Source organism: Balaenoptera acutorostrata, chromosome 12, assembly GCF_949987535.1.
Source record: "Balaenoptera acutorostrata chromosome 12, mBalAcu1.1, whole genome shotgun sequence".
Classification (NCBI taxonomy): Eukaryota; Metazoa; Chordata; class Mammalia; order Artiodactyla; family Balaenopteridae; genus Balaenoptera; species Balaenoptera acutorostrata.
Window position 1 is genome coordinate 3,300,168 of NC_080075.1, and position 17,284 is coordinate 3,317,451.

At 45.7% G+C, this 17,284-nt stretch overlaps 1 long non-coding RNA gene across 1 annotated transcript in view; it reads left to right on the plus strand.

Moving 5' to 3' along the window:
- LOC103010346 (uncharacterized) overlaps positions 1-17,027 on the plus strand; it is a 38,095-nt gene extending 21,068 nt beyond the window's left edge. The window contains exon 7 of the long non-coding RNA XR_003622410.2: positions 16,944-17,027. This is a non-coding gene — a long non-coding RNA (uncharacterized LOC103010346). The remainder of the gene's footprint in view (positions 1-16,943) is intronic.
- Positions 17,028-17,284: the final 257 nt, after the last annotated feature.

A 17,284-nucleotide genomic window follows, 5' to 3' on the forward strand; every position in this document is an offset into this window, starting at 1 on the left:
GGTGAGCAAAATGAGTCTTAAGGGTATAAGTAATTTGCTCAAGATCCCACGGAAGGAAGCTGCTAAACTGGGATTGTCTTGGGGACATGGAAGCAGTCTGTCCATTTCCCTTCCTTCAAATTAGAGCAGTGCGAGCCCTGGTCACCTGCTGCTTGCATGTTCTTGCATGGTGAGCGGAGAGCTGAATGGGAAAATTTAGGTGTGAAAACAAAAATGCATCTGGACGTTTTCTGAGCCTCAGAGCCGACGAGGAAGGGGAGGGTTGGGCATGTTGACGTCCCCCTGCAGTGACTGCCACCCCTGAGGTCCTGCTGCCCCTCGAGCTCCCCACACCTCCGCCGCGTGGCCGGGGATCCTGGGTGGGGGGTCTTCTTCCTCTAATCGAAGACAGTCTGCACACAGGCTCTGCTCCCTGGACAGGCCCCAGGATGTTTTCTACTCGGAGAGGAGTCTGGGAACCCGCGGCAGATGGCCAGTGTTCTCCAAAGCTGTCTTCTTTTCTCCCTGGATGTGAAGTCACTCATCTAGAGACTTTACTTCCCAGCTTCCCTGTCTGGACCTAAGATTACATTTTTGCCCATAAAATATGAGCAGAACTGATGGGAACAGCTCCTGTTTCCTGTCTTCACCGGGCATCGCTCTTCCTAGTCTCTCTCTCGTTCTCCCCGTGGGCCGGAACCCGGATGTGCTGGCGACAACCCCCCCATTAAACCGAGCAGATGCGCGGTACCCCGCAGGACAGTGGGACGACGATAGGGAAATAATCCGGATCTCTTCATCACCGTGTGAAACGGAGTACCCTGCCAGCCTGGACCGTCCACTCCACAGAGTTATGTGAAAGAGAAAGCAATTCCATCTTGTGAGCCACTGTATTTTGGGGTCTGTTTAATCTAAGAGCTGAGGTTTTTTACCCTGAGTAATACAAGACATTTCTGGGTGGGGAAGTAGAGCATTGATTTCAAGTCAATATCTTGTCTTCCTTCATTGTTTTCCTTCTTTCCTTCCTTCTATAAGTATTTATTGAACACCAGCCGTGTACCAGCAATGGGCACGTTACCGGTGATGGTAAACAGGAGGACCGTGTCTCTATCTTCCTGGAACTGTGTCCCTACCTTCTAGTAGGGAAGATGGACCAAAACAAGTAGACGGGCATTAAATTAAGACATTCCACCTACAGACTGGGCTGTGTTCCTGTGAAGGATGTATCTTTGGGGCTGGGGAGAGAGAAATGGGCGAGAGAAAGCTACTTTAGCCAGCGTGCTCAGGGAAGCCTACGTGCTGAGCCTTAAAGGAGACACGAAGGCAGGCGTGCAAGCAGAGGGGAGCATGTGCTAAGGCCCTAGGACAAGGAAGAATCTGAGGGACTGAAGACAGGGGTGGAGGAGGGGAGAATGCACTAGGAGGTGGGCAGTACCAGTGGGACCGGATCTGGGTTTCACTCTCTGTGCCCTAGAAGCTGTTGAGTTCACAAGGAGTGTCTGTGTGCGGAGGGGGGCAGACAAGTCACCTGATTACTGTATAAGGTCACCTCTACTGCTTTCTGGAGAAAGGACCCTGAAAAGGTAAGGGTCCCCACAGCTGCCGCAGGCTATCTTGGTCCTGGCAGTGGTGATTGCGAAAATTTATTTTAAAAAATCATTGAAGAATTTCTCTAATCACACAGTATTTGAATTCATTAAAAACATAAGTCCAAGCCAGTAGTTTGAGGAATTAAGTTGCCAGAAGGTTTCTTAGACCATTGCCGTCTAGTTGCAAGCAGGCTGGGAAAGGCTGGTGAGAGTTCGGCGGTACCATCCTCTGGTCCACTTTCGTGGTTTGCGGTTGTGGACGAGGCCGGTGAAGGGGGTTGGAGTAGCTGCAGTGGGGCTTTCGAAAGCGTCTAAGGGGCCTGGACTTTGGAATTTCTACCTCTGGTGCAGAGGCAGCACAGGAGGAAATGGAAATGGTAATTTATAAAACCTACCCAGCCCACAAAAGCCGCCTACCTATTATTCTCAAGCAAGTGAAGTCCGTGTTTAAGGACCATCCTTTCCCGCGAATATCAATTTTTTAAGTGTGATTTTACCTCTTGAAGAGCAGTATCCTGACTCCTTCTGCAATAACTCTAAACAAGTGAGTTATTTCAGGAAGGAAACAGCATAGTTCCCAGACTTTCTGATATCCTTGCAGTTATTATTGGGATTTTCTTTTGAAGGTTTTCTTTTCTCCCCCGATTCATGGAGATAAAAGGACATCACATTGTATAAGTTTAGGTTTACAGTGTGTGGATTTGATACACATATACTGCAAATTTCTAAGGTTTTTAACACTGTCCTCAGAAATAGGAAATTGTTTGATTTCTCTCTTTATTTTATTTATTTATTTTTGATGTCTCTTTTTTTTTTTAGAGGAGTGATATCAGGATCTGAAACAGACCAAGTGAAGTATATTGCGAGACTCCTTTTGTTGGGTTAGTGTTTGCATATCTGAACAATCTAATGAGAAAGGAAGTCCAGGTTTTAGCTTCTGCACATCAGGAAATGGTTACGTGCCCCAGCCTGGCCTTGCAGATGGGCTGAGGCGGGGGGAATCCTCCTTTCTCCCCTCCCCTTTCCATCTCTCACCCTGAAGTCATCTCCGAGGACTTGGGGTGCGCTTGACCACCCTGGAGAATGGCCAGCGGTCACCACAGCTGCTCCCGGGCATTGGCCTTGGAGCCGGGCTCTCCTGGGGGCAGGAGAGGGAAGGGGGAAGCAGGGGTCAAACACGGCTGGATTTCCTGGGGCAAGGTTTCCCTGTGTGCGCCCTGGGAGAGGCCTGGAGAGCCATGTCAGATGTGCCGGTTCAGAGCCCAAGCTGGGCTGAGCTGAGTCCCAGGCTGGGAATTCTCAGTTTTCAAGTCTTCCTTTCTGTCCTGTGGAAACAGATAGGGAAGGTTAATGAGATGAACATGGCCAAACACTGCTGGCTTCTGAGAAGGAAAAGAGCCTGTTACGCGCTCCTGCAAACCCAAGCCCTCTAGATGGGGATGCCTTACTGAGCTCTCCTCCAGGAAGACTTGATTGTCTTCATCAGACAATTCAAAAGTAGCATATATTCAGGGCTAGTCACTCAGCAGTACATGCCTGCTGAGTCAGGAATCAAGAAAACATCCTATTTTGCTTCTGACCTTTGCACCAGCTTTGCCCAACACCTGCCACCTTTCCAAATATGCAGTGATTAATATCTGGAAAGGATAGGTCTTTTTATTCAAAAAAGAAGTTGGGTCTGTGATGAACTGTGATAAAATGAAAAAATAGTTAAGGACCAAAACCAAACAGTATATGGAGCGGAAAGATGAGATACCTCTTTGGTTGGAGATTTTCTGCAGAAAATATTCCAGAGAAGAGGGAAGATGGAAATGTATGTGTATGTGTGTTTAATGAGTAGTTTTAAAAAAAAATGAACTCTAAGTGGGAAGAAGAGAAGAAAGAAGAAATTTGGGTGCATCTATAAAATCGCCACAATTTATGAGAGTTTAAAAAGGCAATTTCTTTTTCAGGAGCCAATTCCTAATTTCCCACATAAAAGTATGGGAATTGAATGGTAAATCCTTCTCGGCCGACAAGACCCCTGAAAAGGGTTGGGAGAAAGAGTTACTGTTCCGTTTCCATTCATGTGTCTTGAAAGCCCGTGGCTGCGAAACTGCCCGGGACCGCAGAGGCCTGGGTTTCAAAGCTGCCCGATGACTTTTCAGAGCTGATCTATTGTGGGGCTTTGTTTCGTCTGGGTCGCCCTCGTTTTGTTCTGCTCGGGCTGTATCACTCTTCTGCCGCTGCTATTAATCCTTCCTGTCTACTCCTCTCCATTCAGAGGCACATTTTAACCCTGCCCCGCACAGGGCGCAGCATGAAAGGCTGAAAGGCTGAGCATCCCTGCGGGGAGAGGGACTGAGAGGGAGGGGAGGGGAGGGGAGCGTGGGGTGCTGGGTGCACAGTCTCACCTGGGCAGCTGGGTGTCCAGGAAGCAAACAGCATGGGAGCAAGTGGTGTGAACCAGCTCTGTCCATCTGCTGGGAGCCGGGCGAGCTGGAACAAACCTTTTTTCTCACACTGTCACCGTCTGGCTGAGCTGCCTGCTCAGGCACCGGGAACTCAAGCTCCTGGAGCCTGCAAATGAGCCGGCCCTTATTTTTCAGTTTTGATTCGATTTCCTTGCTCGTGCTTAACCGGCTCCTTATAGCTCAAGCGTTGTCGGACTGGGATAAAGTGGCAAAAGATACGTGTAAAAAAAAAAAAATTAAATCAGAAAACTGTTTGGTTAGTAACTCAAATTCGGTTCCTGTCCTTATGCCTTCCCGGAAATCCTATTATATTCAATTATATTCCAAATAGAGAAGATGCTTCTCTGTCCTCCACATCACTCCCTTTTAATGGTACAAGGGGACCGTCCGGAAGGCCCAAAGGGTCCTGAGAGATGTTGGGTTATAAAGTGGTAACAAACGTTCCCCAAGTGCCTGTGGCTTCACGTCATCTGTGGTTCTCACGACACAGCCAGTGGGGGTCCCTCACGGTGGTTCAGGGACCCCTGGTGATGGAGGGCTGTTGTCCACATGGGTACCCACGAGCCCCGTGGACGAAAGAAGGGACCTCTCAGGGCTCTCGCCTTGGCGATGAGATCTCCAGCTTGACAACGCTTCCACAACAGCTAGCCCAGTGGTCGCACCCGGCTGCCGGGCCGGGGGTCTCTATCTCCGGGTCCAGGAGGAGGAACAGGAGAAACAGGCATTCCTCCAGGACACCGTGCACACGCTCTCAGGGACAAGCAGAGAGCTGCACGGAAAGACAGGGCAGCAAAGTATTTTCAAAACTTTAACTGAACAGTGAAAGTCAAGGATTACATGGTTTGAACGTAATATGCTCAGTCGCATATTTGCCCTCCACAGCCATTTGGGCTGCACGGCCTCAGGCAAATCACTAACCCACGGGACGTCCACTTCATCGCAGATACGGAGGCTCAGTGGGTCTGGATCAGTGGTTCCCAAACCTGAGTGGGCTTTAGATCGGGGAGGACTTACTAAAGTTTTAATGGTAGGACCCTCCGCCCTAGTGTCTCCGATTCAGCAGGTCTTGGGGGAGGCAGGGGGCAAGGCTCTGCATGTGTAGGAAGTTTCCAGGCGATACTGACGCTGCTGGTGCACAGAACACACTTTGAGATGGTCCCTAAAACTGGAGAGACCGTTGTGGCTGGAACATCCAGTCTTTCCTACATGTGATGGGGTAGCATCAGCTAAGGAGTTGACTACTGGCTGCGGTAGAGTTTTCATGTGGAAATTTGACTGGAAAATGATTCACCAGAGCATCACTAACCCCTAACCTTTTTTGAGAGCACATTTGCATGTTGGGTTGACACATAGAGTTTAAAGACACATCTCAATTACAAGATGTGATCTAGACAGCTGCCCTTGTGGGGACAGAGGCAGCCACTAAACTCTGAGCAATTACTTAAAATTAGACTTGTCAGATTTGTTTAGGGTGACCAGGCAAGTACATACATTGACCCAATGTCACTCTTCCTGGAAAGGAGTTGTAATGATTTTGTATATCAGTCAGACTGTTCAAATACTAATGCCGCCTTCATGCTTTAATCACCATTCTAGTCAGATGTCATTTTTAGAAGCCCTTGGGGATTTGCATCCCTTAATGATTCTTCAATACCCAAACCAAGCATTCTTTAATTGGTGTAAATTGAGCAGTGTTTCAGTGCAAACAAGGAGAGGGCAGACTGATCAATGATGCCGTGCATGTCTGGCTATTGGAAAGCCATCGTCATTAGATCAAGTAACAAATCCTCAACTCCATCTGCCTCTGAGGAAACACCAGCTCATGGACCCGGCAAATACTATTTCTACTTGTCACCACTATCGGAAAGCACAGAGCAAGTTGTGATCCCCAAATCTCATCTTTTAGGAAAAGGGTTAAAAAGATCCATCATAAAAACACTCTCTGTTCCAATGTCAAACTGTATTCTGGAGCCTTCAATGTGAATTCAACTAGAAACAGTACTTCTATCCTCTGGAGATTTGGTGTCTGTCTCTCTTTCTCTATTTGTAGATTGCAAACAGTATACAATTTTTGTTAACTTGACAAGCCATTTTTTCCCATGATTTTTTTTTTTTGTTCCTGATGGTGCGTTATCTGTCTAACCATCTGAGTGTGCTTGGGAAACATGAAACAGGTGTTCATTCCCTCCTACTTTTCGTATGATTGAAAAAACTCCAGGCACTATACTTAAGAAGCCCAGGACAAATCCTTCTCATAAATGTGTCAAGCCCACTTTTCACTCCTGTCTCTTTCCATCAGCTCTCTCAAATTGAATACTTATTACTGGGGCGGTGGCGGGGGTGGGTGGAGAAGAAAAGGCGGCAGCAGGCCCATCACACACCCCCGGCTCAGGCCTGCCAGCCTCCTGCCCCCCGGCTCAGCAAACTGTGCTCAGATACTACGGGTCCAGCGACTGCCTGTGTTCACTGTTAATTTATCTGGTTTTAGACAAAATGTGCTGACTCTTGTGGGGAATCTCTCAAGTTGATTTCAGTTTGAGTTTTACAGTGGTCCAGTGCTTCAAATGAGTAGAAAGGAGGAGTAAGAGGCTGTCAGCATCCTTGACAATCTTTGCTCGGAGCTTGGATTTAGAGAGGAGCTTTGGGTGGGTCAGCGCACTGGGGCAGCCTGTCTGTATGCAGTGCGCTGTAATCCACACACATCCTCACAGAGGGTGTCCTTCTTCCTTTAAGATGCTCTCGCCAAAGGTTTTGAGGACCTTGGGGTAAACCTTATGGGGGTGTCTTAGACTCCTGGATTCACTTTTGGAGCCCGGCTGGAGAAATGAGACAGAATGACACCTGAGCCATCTCCCTGTGCCGGTAGGTCTCGTGGACTAGAATATCACTCTTAGAATGAAAGCACATTCTTGCTGAGAAGCCAAAGGGGGTCAGTATTTCTTTATCTGGATCAACTTTGACGGTGTCAAGGAGCAGACTTGGAAGGGGCTGCGGAAATGATCTGCCCCCCCGACATTTTTGAGGGACCACTGAGTCTGCAGTGCTGTAGCCCCCTGTTCCAGCAGTCTTGTCTCTGTCACCTTTTCTCTTGCAGACACTGCTACCTGGCTTTCTTCAGCCCTGTGATGGGTACAGTGAACTTGTGGGCAGAATGCTTGTTTCCAGTTCTGGCTTCTTCCCTGAGCCATCACGTGACCTCTCTGGGTTTCCATGTCATCATTGCTAAGTGAGGGAGTTGAATTAGATGAGCCCTAAGATCCCTTTGCGATCTCACAGCAGAAGAGTTATTTTCTCCAGCGCCGGCTCTCGTGAAAGTCAAGGGCAGGGAGCCCACCTCGCGTGTCTTTGGAGCCCCTGGTCTGACTCTCATTCATGGAAACGAGCATCTAAACCAGCACTTCCCAAACTTGAATGTGCATTCAAATTGCCTGGCGTCACGTAAAGAGAAGATTCGGGTTCAGGGGGTCTGGGGCGGAGGCTGGGATTCTGTTCCTCTGACAGCTCTCAGGTGATGGGGCCAGGCCGAGGGACAAGGCCTCAGACCAGAAGCTAAGGGAGCCCCGAGGGCTGGTCTGCTCTGCTCAGCCCTGGACCTCGGCACAGCCTGTCTCAGGGCGCACAGCTACACGGGGTTTGGGTACGGGAGTCCTGTGGGGTGTTCAGAGAGAAGGCTGAGCCGTGGACGACGGGTGCCTCGGCCAGGTCTCATCGCCACCACCTCCCATGTTGCTTCCGACGGGATTGCAAGGCTCTGGCTGCAGACCTGGCCCCTGGCCTCACCGGGCACCGTGTGCGGGGGGCAGGAGACAGGCGGAACCTGGGGGAGGGGCTGGCGGGGGGAAGCACCTGCCGCCGCCCCCTGAGTCCTGGCTGCTGGCGCATTGCCCAGGGCCACCGCTCTCAAGCATGTACTTGCAGGTGCCCTCCTTTCCCCTTTGGTTGCTTCCTCTTTGATGTCCATTTCAACCAGCGCAGATTACTTAGAGGCAGCGGAGGGTCCCCACCGTCACTGTGGCTCGCATCGTCATTTTATGGGAGGAGCATCGGTCTGCGAGACCAGCTTTATGGGTGTAATTCCGGCCGGCCCGCGAACCGGGGCAGGGCATGGCCGTCAAGCGCCCGAGACCCTAGCCCTCTTCCCTCCCGTCCACACCCGCACGCAGACCTAGGAAAGGGGCTTTCCTGGTGCACAGTGTCTTCTAATTGAGGTGAAATCATATAACCTAAAATGAACCACCTTAAAGTGTGCACATCAGCGGCGTTCAGTCCGTTCACAATGATGTGCAACCACTCCTGGTTTTTTTTTTTTGCTTTTGTTTTTTAAATTGAGTTATTTGTTTTGTTTGTTTTAAATTTTATTTATTCATTTATTTATGGCTGTGTTGGGTCTTCGTTTCTGTGCGAGGGCTTTCTCTAGTTGCGGCAAGCGGGGGCCACTCTTCATCGCGGTGCGCGGGCCTCTCACTGTCGCGGCCTCTCTTGTTGCGGAGCACAGGCTCCAGACGCGCAGGCTCAGTAATTGTGGCTCACGGGCCCAGTTGCTCCGCGGCATGTGGGATCTTCCCAGACCGGGGCTCGAACCCGTGTCCCCTGCATTGGCAGGCAGACTCTCAACCACTGCACCACCAGGGAAGCCCTCAAAACTTTTTCATGTCCCCAGAAGAACTTACCGTGCCTGTGCCTTACTCCCATTTCCCCTCCCTGCAGCCCCTGAACCACTCATCTGACTTCTATCTGTGTGGATCCCTATTCTGGGTATTTCATGTAAATAGAATCATACAGCCTGTGACATACCGTGAAAATTTTTACTTATTTATTTTTACTAGCTAGAGACATTACATTGAACATTTCAACAATTAAGACTTGAAACATATAAATCCACGGTGTTTGGAACCACGGGCTTCATGTGCGCATGTGGATACATGTGTGTGACCACATATACGTGTGCGTGTGTGTACGTGTGCGTGTGTGTACGTGTGCACGTGTGTGTATGTGTGCGTGTGTGTACGTGTGCGTGTGTGTATGTGTGCATGTGTGTATGTGTGCGTGTGTGTACGTGTGCGTGTGTGCATGCATGCATGCGTGCCTGTGAGTTTAAGGTCCCTAGAGAGCCTAATATCCAGCTGAGGGTGCTACCACGCCCCAGGTCCCCTTTAAGACAGATTCAGGGAATTAATAAACCAAGTACAGACATAAACTCTGTCTCCCGGAGGAGAGACCCTTTCTATTCATAGTCTGCTTTGCCTTCTGAAGGGAAGAGCGTGGCATGTGGAGGCCAAGGGAAACCATAGATAAGTCTGATCAAAGTTGCCATTTGGCAACAAACTCTACAATCACCACTCAGCCCTTTGGAAATTCTTACCTTCCTTTCCCTGTCCTTCCGGCTCTTGTCTGCTTCTTCTCTTCCTTTGCAGTTTATTCCACCCAGTAACTCTGGCCCTGCCTACCCAGCTTCCTCTCCATCTTATTTCTCCCCTCCTGCCAGCCTGCTGGTTTGCTACCGAAGGCAATGGGTATCCCCAAAGGCATGGGTTCTTGGTCCTACTTACAAATACAGGAGTTTATTAGAGGACGTATCGCCAGGCTTTTTTAGATTGCTCACCCTGACCACTAAAATATTTTGAGCATAAACTCCCAATATATGCTTGCTAATCTATTATTTCTTATTTATTGTGCACCGCTACTATTGCTACTAGACGATATACATTATAAAATATACATAAAGGTGAAAATTCAAAATAATGAGAATTTTACGGAGACGTAGAAGTTCTAATATTTTCTCCTCACAACCCATGGGGTCCCTTTGGTGACCCATAGACCAGAGGTGGAAAAGGCTTTTCCAGTCTAACTTTAGGGGCCCCAGGGGCACTACAAATTCCTTGCCCCTCCTGAAGACAGCTCTTCCTTCCACAGATCATCTGCCACCCCAGCTGCCCACTGGGCTCCTGGGAATCACAGAATGGAAGTCGCTGCCGCAAGTGACCTTAGCTGTTTCTCCTCTTGAAGTTTCCTTGATGCCCCTCCCTGGCGTGCAGGCCTCACTGCTGCCCTTGGAGCGCCTCATCCCACAAATGAACTCTCACTCGTTCTGGACTTTTTTTCCCCAGTGCAACCATCCCTGCTTTGTAAAAGAAATTACAAGTTAAACAATTTTTTAAATTGTATGATTCCTTTAATTAATTAATTATTTAAAAATCGAAGTATAGTTGATTTACAATGTTGTGTTAATTACTGCTGTGTAGCAAAGTGATTCAGTTATACACACATACACACACACACACACACACACACATTATATATATATACACATTCTTTTCTTTAATATTCTCCTCCATTATGGTTTATCATAGGATACTGAATACAGTTCTTTGTGCTATACAGTAGGGCCTTGCTGTTGAACGATTTTTTTATCGTGGTAAAAAACATAAAAAATTTACCATCTTAACCATTTTTAATCATACAGCATTAATCAGCAGCATTAAGTATATTCACATTGTCGTGAAAAAGAGCTTCAGAACTTAGAAATCTGAAACTTTATAACCATTAAATGACAACTCCACTTTTCTCCCTCCCCCAAACGTCTGGTAGCCATCATTCTACTTTCTGTTTCTATGAGTTTGGTTATTCTAGATACCTCATATAAGTGGAATCATACAACATTTGTCTTTTTGTGACTGGCATATTTCACTTAGTGTAATGTCTTCAAGGTTCATTTATGTTGTATAGTATGTTATAGAATTTACTTCCTTTTTAGGGTTGGATAATATATCATTGTATGTACACACCATATTTTCTTTATCCATTCATTTTTTTGATGGACATTTGGGTTTCTTCCACCTCTTGGCTATTGTGAATAATGCTGCTATGAACATGGGTGTGCATATACTTCTTTGAGACACTGCTTTAGATTCTTTTGAATAGGTACCTACAAATGGGATTGCTGGATCATATGGTAGTTCTAGTTTTTAACTTTTTGAGGAACTTTCATACTGTTTTCCATAGTGTTTGCACCAACAGTGCATAAGTGTTCCAATTTCTCCACATCCTCACCAACACTTGCTTTTTTTTTTTTCCGATAGTAGCCATCCTAAGAGGCTGTTTTTTTTTTTTTTGAATTATAGGAGTTCTTTATGGATTCTGGATATTAACCCCTTATCAGATATGTGATTTACAAACATTTTTTCCCACTCCATAGGTTGCCTTTTCACTCCGTTGAATGCTTCCTTTGAAGTACAGAAGTTTTATAGTTTGATGTAGTTCCATTTGTTTATTTTTGCATTTGTTATCTGTGTTTTTGGTGTCTTATCCAAGAAATCATTGCCAAGTCCAATGTCATGAAGCTTTCCCCCTATGTTCTCTTCTAGGAGTTTTATAGTTTTGGGTCTTACATGGAGATCTTTAATCTATCTTGAGTTAATTTTTGTGTATGTTGTAAAATTAGGGTCCAACTGCATTCTTTTGCATGTGGATATCCAACTTTCTCTTCACCATTTGTGGCAGAAACTGTCCTTTCTCCATTGAGTGGTCTTGGCACCCTTGTTGAAGCTCATTTGACCATATACAAGAGAGTTTATTTCTTGGCTCTATACTCTATTCCATTGGTCTATATGTCTGTCTTTATGCCAGTGTCACACTGTTTTGTTTTGATTACTGTACCTTTGTAATATGTTTTTAAATCAGGAAGTATGAGTCCTCCAACTCTGTACTTTTTCAAAATATCTTTGGCTGTTTTGGGTCTGTTGAGATTCCATACGAATTTTAGGATGATTTTTTTTCTATTTCTGTAAATAATGCCTTTGGGATTGGTAGGAATTTGGTTGGATCTGTAGGTCACTTTGGATAGTATTGATCTCTTACCAGTATTGTCTTCCAATTCATGAGCATGGGATGTCTTTCTATTTATTTGTGTCTTCTTTCATTTCTTTCAGTAATATTTTGTGGCATTCAGTGTACAAGTCTTTACCTTCTTGGTCAGGTTTATTCCTAAGTATTCTATTCTTTGGGATGCTATTGTAAATGGATTTTGTCTTCTTAATTCCCTTTTTGGATTGTTCATTGTTAGTGTATAAAAACACAAATCATTTCTGTATGTTGATTTTGTATCCTGCCACTTTGGGGAATTCATTTATTAGTTCTAACAGTTTTTTTGGGGGGGGGCGTGTGTGGAGTCTTTAGGGTTTTCTACATATAAGATCATGTTATCTTTGAACAGAGATAATTTTGCTTCTTCCTTTCTAATTTCTATGCTTTTAACTTCTTTTTCTTAGTACTATGTTGAATACAAGTGGTGAAACCAGGCATCCTTCTTTTGTTCCTGATATTAGAGAAAACACTTTCAGTCTTTAACCATTGAGTATGATGTTTGCCGTGGGCTTTTCATATATGGTCTTTATTATGTTGAGGTAGTTTCCTTATATTCCTAGTTTGTCGATTTTTTTTTTTTTAAATCGTGAAAGGATGTTAACTCTTTTCACATGCTTCTTCTGTGTCAGCTGAGAAAATCATGGAATTTTTGTCCTTCATTTTGTTAATGTGATATATTTCTGTCCTTCTTTGTTTGGTTCCTGGGTCCTGTTAAATATTTCTTCCCAACTTTCAGCTCTCTGACAATAACCTCAGTTTTCAGTAAAACTGTGGGTTGGGATTTTTGTCCATATGTTATATGTTGTGATTTCTTAATTTTATAGCACATTTGATTCTTCGAGCATGCACCATTCTGTGCTTTGTTTAGGAGAACACGACTCCATTCTTTTATAATCACGCAGCCCTCTATTGTAAAACTTCTCTCCAAGTTTTCTTTGGACTCTTCCCTTTTTCAATCTCTTTTCAAATCCCTAAGTAACCTCCTATGTGTCCCCCCAAAATTCATTCTTATTCTTTTCTGTGAAATGGCTCTGTCTGGTGACTCAGCAGTGAGATGATACTAAAACAATAGTAGCTGGAACTCCACGTTCCCCTGGATGCCAATACCACCCCCTGATCCTGCGTATTTTCTGAGTCTTAGAAAATACAACTTGGATGTACGTCTTAAGCATATTCTGGTTACTGGTGCAAAAACAAAACAAAAACAACAACAACAGCAATCCCCCCCCCCCAAAAAAAACAACCCAATAAACAAAACAGAATGATACCTACACGTAGCAGGCAATTGGTAGATAGGAGTTTTTTTTGTTTGTTTTTTTAAAAATATTTATTTATTTATTATTTATTTTTGGCTGTGTTGGGGCTTTGTTTCTGTGCGAGGGCTTTCTCCAGTTGCGGCGAGCGGGGGCCACTCTTTTTTTTGTTTTGTTTTTTTGTTTTTTGGGGGGCCACTCTTCATCGCAGTGCACGGGCCTCTCACTATCGCGGCCTCTCTTGTTGCGGAGCACAGGCTCCAGTCGCGCAGGCTCAGTAGTTGTGGCTCATGGGCCTAGTTGCTCCGCGGCATGTGGGATCCTCCTAGACCAGGGCTCGAACCCGTGTGCCCTGCATTGGCAGGCAGATTCCCAACCACCGCGCCACCAGGGAAGCCCAGAATAGGAGTTTTATTTTTAGAGTCAACCATACTTTAAAACCTAAGGCCGTTTTATCAATGCTTTATTATAGATGTAATAAATTCCGTTCAGAGATAAATGCCTAAAGAATTAGATCATAAATGAAGGAGAAACAATGTGGAACAAAACTGTAAGGATGTGAAGCATGAGCGATGTCTTGTCCTTTCTGAAATTTGTGATACCCAAGCTCTGTTCTTTTTTGGTGAAGCCATGAACCGGCAGAGATGAAGATAAAACACAAGGGGAACAGCACAGAATCAATCACGAAATGCTGTCTTACCACAGTTATTTTTCTAAATACTACCATAATTACACTTAACTGTTATTAGTTATATATCACAGTGATGTTAATGAAAATGACATATCAAAAAGGGAAAATTTACATAAAGCTTTCTGTTGGAGGCCCATGAAAGCTAGCTGAAAAAAAAAATAAATCAAAACTTCAGTTTGGACATTTTCTAATTAGGTAATTGGCAATGGAATCTTACTTATCTTTTTATCTTGAGAGTTTTTTTTTTTCAGATCAAAAGCTTTCCCCCTTATTAACGTTAAAGTAATAGCCAAGTGTCTGCCTAAAACTATTATTTTATGGGTAAAATGGTTCCATCTTTGCACCAGTATTATAAAATTCTGGTTTGATTGTTAGTAGATACAAGCTACCGTGAAGCCTTGGTCATTTTGTAATAAATGATTTGTCATTACCTACAGCACTGGAAACTCCTCACTTCTTAAAAATGAAAAATGCACGGCAGGTCCCAATTTTTGTCTTTTCTGAAATTGCTAAGCAAATCGGAATTGCCTGAATCCTCTGCAGGGTCACGTTGAACCCATTCTAATCTCCTGCGTGAACTCAGGGCTTGTGCTTTCAGACCCTGGTCGTGGCCTTCTCAGACCTCGGAGGAGCTGCGAGCGGGACATTCTCTGTCAGCAGCTTACCCTGCGTATTTTATGCAGCCAAGCTATAGGAGTATCAAATCTACCTCTGACATCTTGGCTTTGTGGTTTTAAAAAACCCAAACAGGAATTCTTCTGAAATAGCTGTTGCAAGAGTCTTAGCTTGGCTGGTCTGACTCCCAAGGGTTATTTGTGGCAGGATAATCTCTCGTAAGGGTGAGAGGTTCTGTCTTATTTCACTTTAGGTTCAAGCTCTTTTCTGGCAACAGATGGTGTGATCATATCCACTGTGATCTCCTTAAAGGAAGAGATGGGGTTTAAGACTAGTAGAAGGACAAACTAAAATATATAGGTGTGATCCAGAGGGGGAATAACATGCCAGTATATGAAGAATAAGAGTAACATGAATTTAAAAAGTTACACCAACAGCTAGTAACACAAGCATACGAGCTCCCTCGTTACTGATGACCATGGGGCCGCGTTGCTCAGAAGGAGGGGCGCGGCAGGGCCACATGAAGGACCCTCGAGGCCCTTGTCATGCTCTTGCCCAATATCTGTTCAATCAGCACCATCCTTTGAGGATTTCTGTCTGCATGGGGAAGTGAGGGTGGTCAGCTCCCTGCTGCTCTGGAACTCTCCATCCGCACATTCCCTGACCATCGCTGTCTGGAACAGAGTATAAACCTAGCAGACGAAGGCTTGGTCCATCACTGGTCAACTCACCCAATTCAGAAATTGGTTAAGTATCCTGACAGGGCTGGCAGGGGTGGCGAGGGATGTCCAGGACTCTCCCTCAGCAGGTGTGAGTGACCCCTCCTTCACCTCTTCCCTGACAGCAGGGCTGCCCAAATACAGACGCTGGGCCACCTCCCTGCTGGAAGGGAGCATCTGGGGAGGCTTCTCGTGGCAGCCTCCAGAGGCTGGGCGAGACCCTCAGGCTTAGCAAACCGGGCTGATGAGACGGTGAAATATTTATTGTGATGCCTCCTCTTTTTTTTTTTTTTTTTGAAGTTCAAAAATCCTTGTCATCCTTGGGCTGAAGTCCGTGGCCATGAGAGGAATTCATAATTAATCAGAGGTGGCCTGCTCCCACTTACTGATGACCTCGGCTTGCAGCAGGAAGAAGACAAGTGATGGTCTCTGCCTACTTGCTCCACTGAGTGGTTTTTTCCTAATAAAACAGAAAAATCCGTGAAACAAAAGAAAGCAATCCAAAAAACTTGCCTGTTTGATGGTCTCTCACTAGTTCTCTGTGTGTGAAATATTTTCTCACATGGGTGGAAGAAGGGGCAAATAACTTTGCTATTTTAAAGTAGACTTTTTATATGAATCATGTTTAGTCTTAAGGATACTTATTTCTTGGGACTTCCCTGGTGGTCCAGTGGTTAAGACTCTGTGCTCCCACTGCAGGGGGCCCGGGTTCGATCTCTGGTCAGGGAACTAGATCCCACAGGCCGCGACTAAGCATTTGCATGCCGCAACTAAAGATCCTGGAAAAAAAAAAAAAAGAAGGAGAGAGAGAGAGAGAAAAGATACTTATTTCTTATCTCCCTTGAGTGTCTACAAAAAGCAAAGGAAGGATTGTGGGATTCTTCAGATAATTCCAACCAAAATGCTGATTTTCCTTTAAATATGTAGAGAATGGAAGAAAAATCTAGCTACATCTGACGTGTGTTGCTTGAGTACTCTTTTGAGTTGGTGGATAAGGCCATGGCCTTACCCTTAAGCCAAGTCGCCTATCAGTGGAAAAATATTACATATTTGTTATAAAGGAGGGCTTCAAGTGTCTGCCAAAAGTGGACAAATGTTTTCCTTCAGTGTACACACTAGTGAGTAATTTGGCATTTACCTGTTTCCATCAGTCATACTCTGATTGGTGTATGGATTACGGAGAAAGATGCACTGATTACGGAGAAAGATGAAGGCTCCCCATCGGGGTATAAGGTGACTCCTGCTTTGGGTCTCCCTACCCGTCTAGTCCCAGCACCTGCCATTCCCCAAGGGATCTCTTGCTCCAGGGGAACTTCCCTGGTGTTCCCAAAGCCATCCAGATCACCTCCTTCTCTGTGGCTTTACATCTGCTCTGCTCTTTGTTTGTTTATTGATTGATTAATTGATCGATTCATTCATTTATTTGGCTGCGTCAGGTCTTAGTTGCGGCATTCGGGCTCTCCGTCGCGGCGTGCGGGCTTCTCTCTAGTTGTGGCGCCTGGGTTCTGTAGTTTATGGCGCGTGGGCTTAGTTGCCCCGCGGCATGTGGGATCTTAGTTCCCCGAGCAGGGATCTAACCCGCGTCCCCTGCATTGAAAGGTGGATTCTTAACCACTGGACCACCAGGGAAGTCCCTGACTCTGATCTTTGGGCAGCCTCCTCTTTGGTACCTTTCTGACCAATCCACCTTCCATCCCATCCTCTGCTGAGAAGGGCATCTCTCCTTTGGCCTCTCATTTTCTCCTCTTCACGTCTCTAAAATACCACATTTCTCCTTTCAGCGGCCACAGATATTCACTGAGGGCCTCTCCTGCCATTGGCTCTGCTTGGATGGTGAGAAAACACAGTCCCTGCCCTCGTGGTGCTCACATTCTAGTGGAGAAGAAAGATAATAAACACGCATATAAAATGACGCCAGGTAGTGTGATGACGAAAATATGCAGAGGTTCTCCTGTCTGACTTTCCCAGCACACTGTGAACCCCGAGAGCAGATCCTGTGGGATCCAGCACAGAGTATTCACGTGGTGGTAGGTGGTGAATGAATGAACAGTTGAAAGGAGCATTCGTTGGACCTCTAACTATCTTCCCAGTCTTCCCAGCACTGGAGGATGTAAAAGAAATA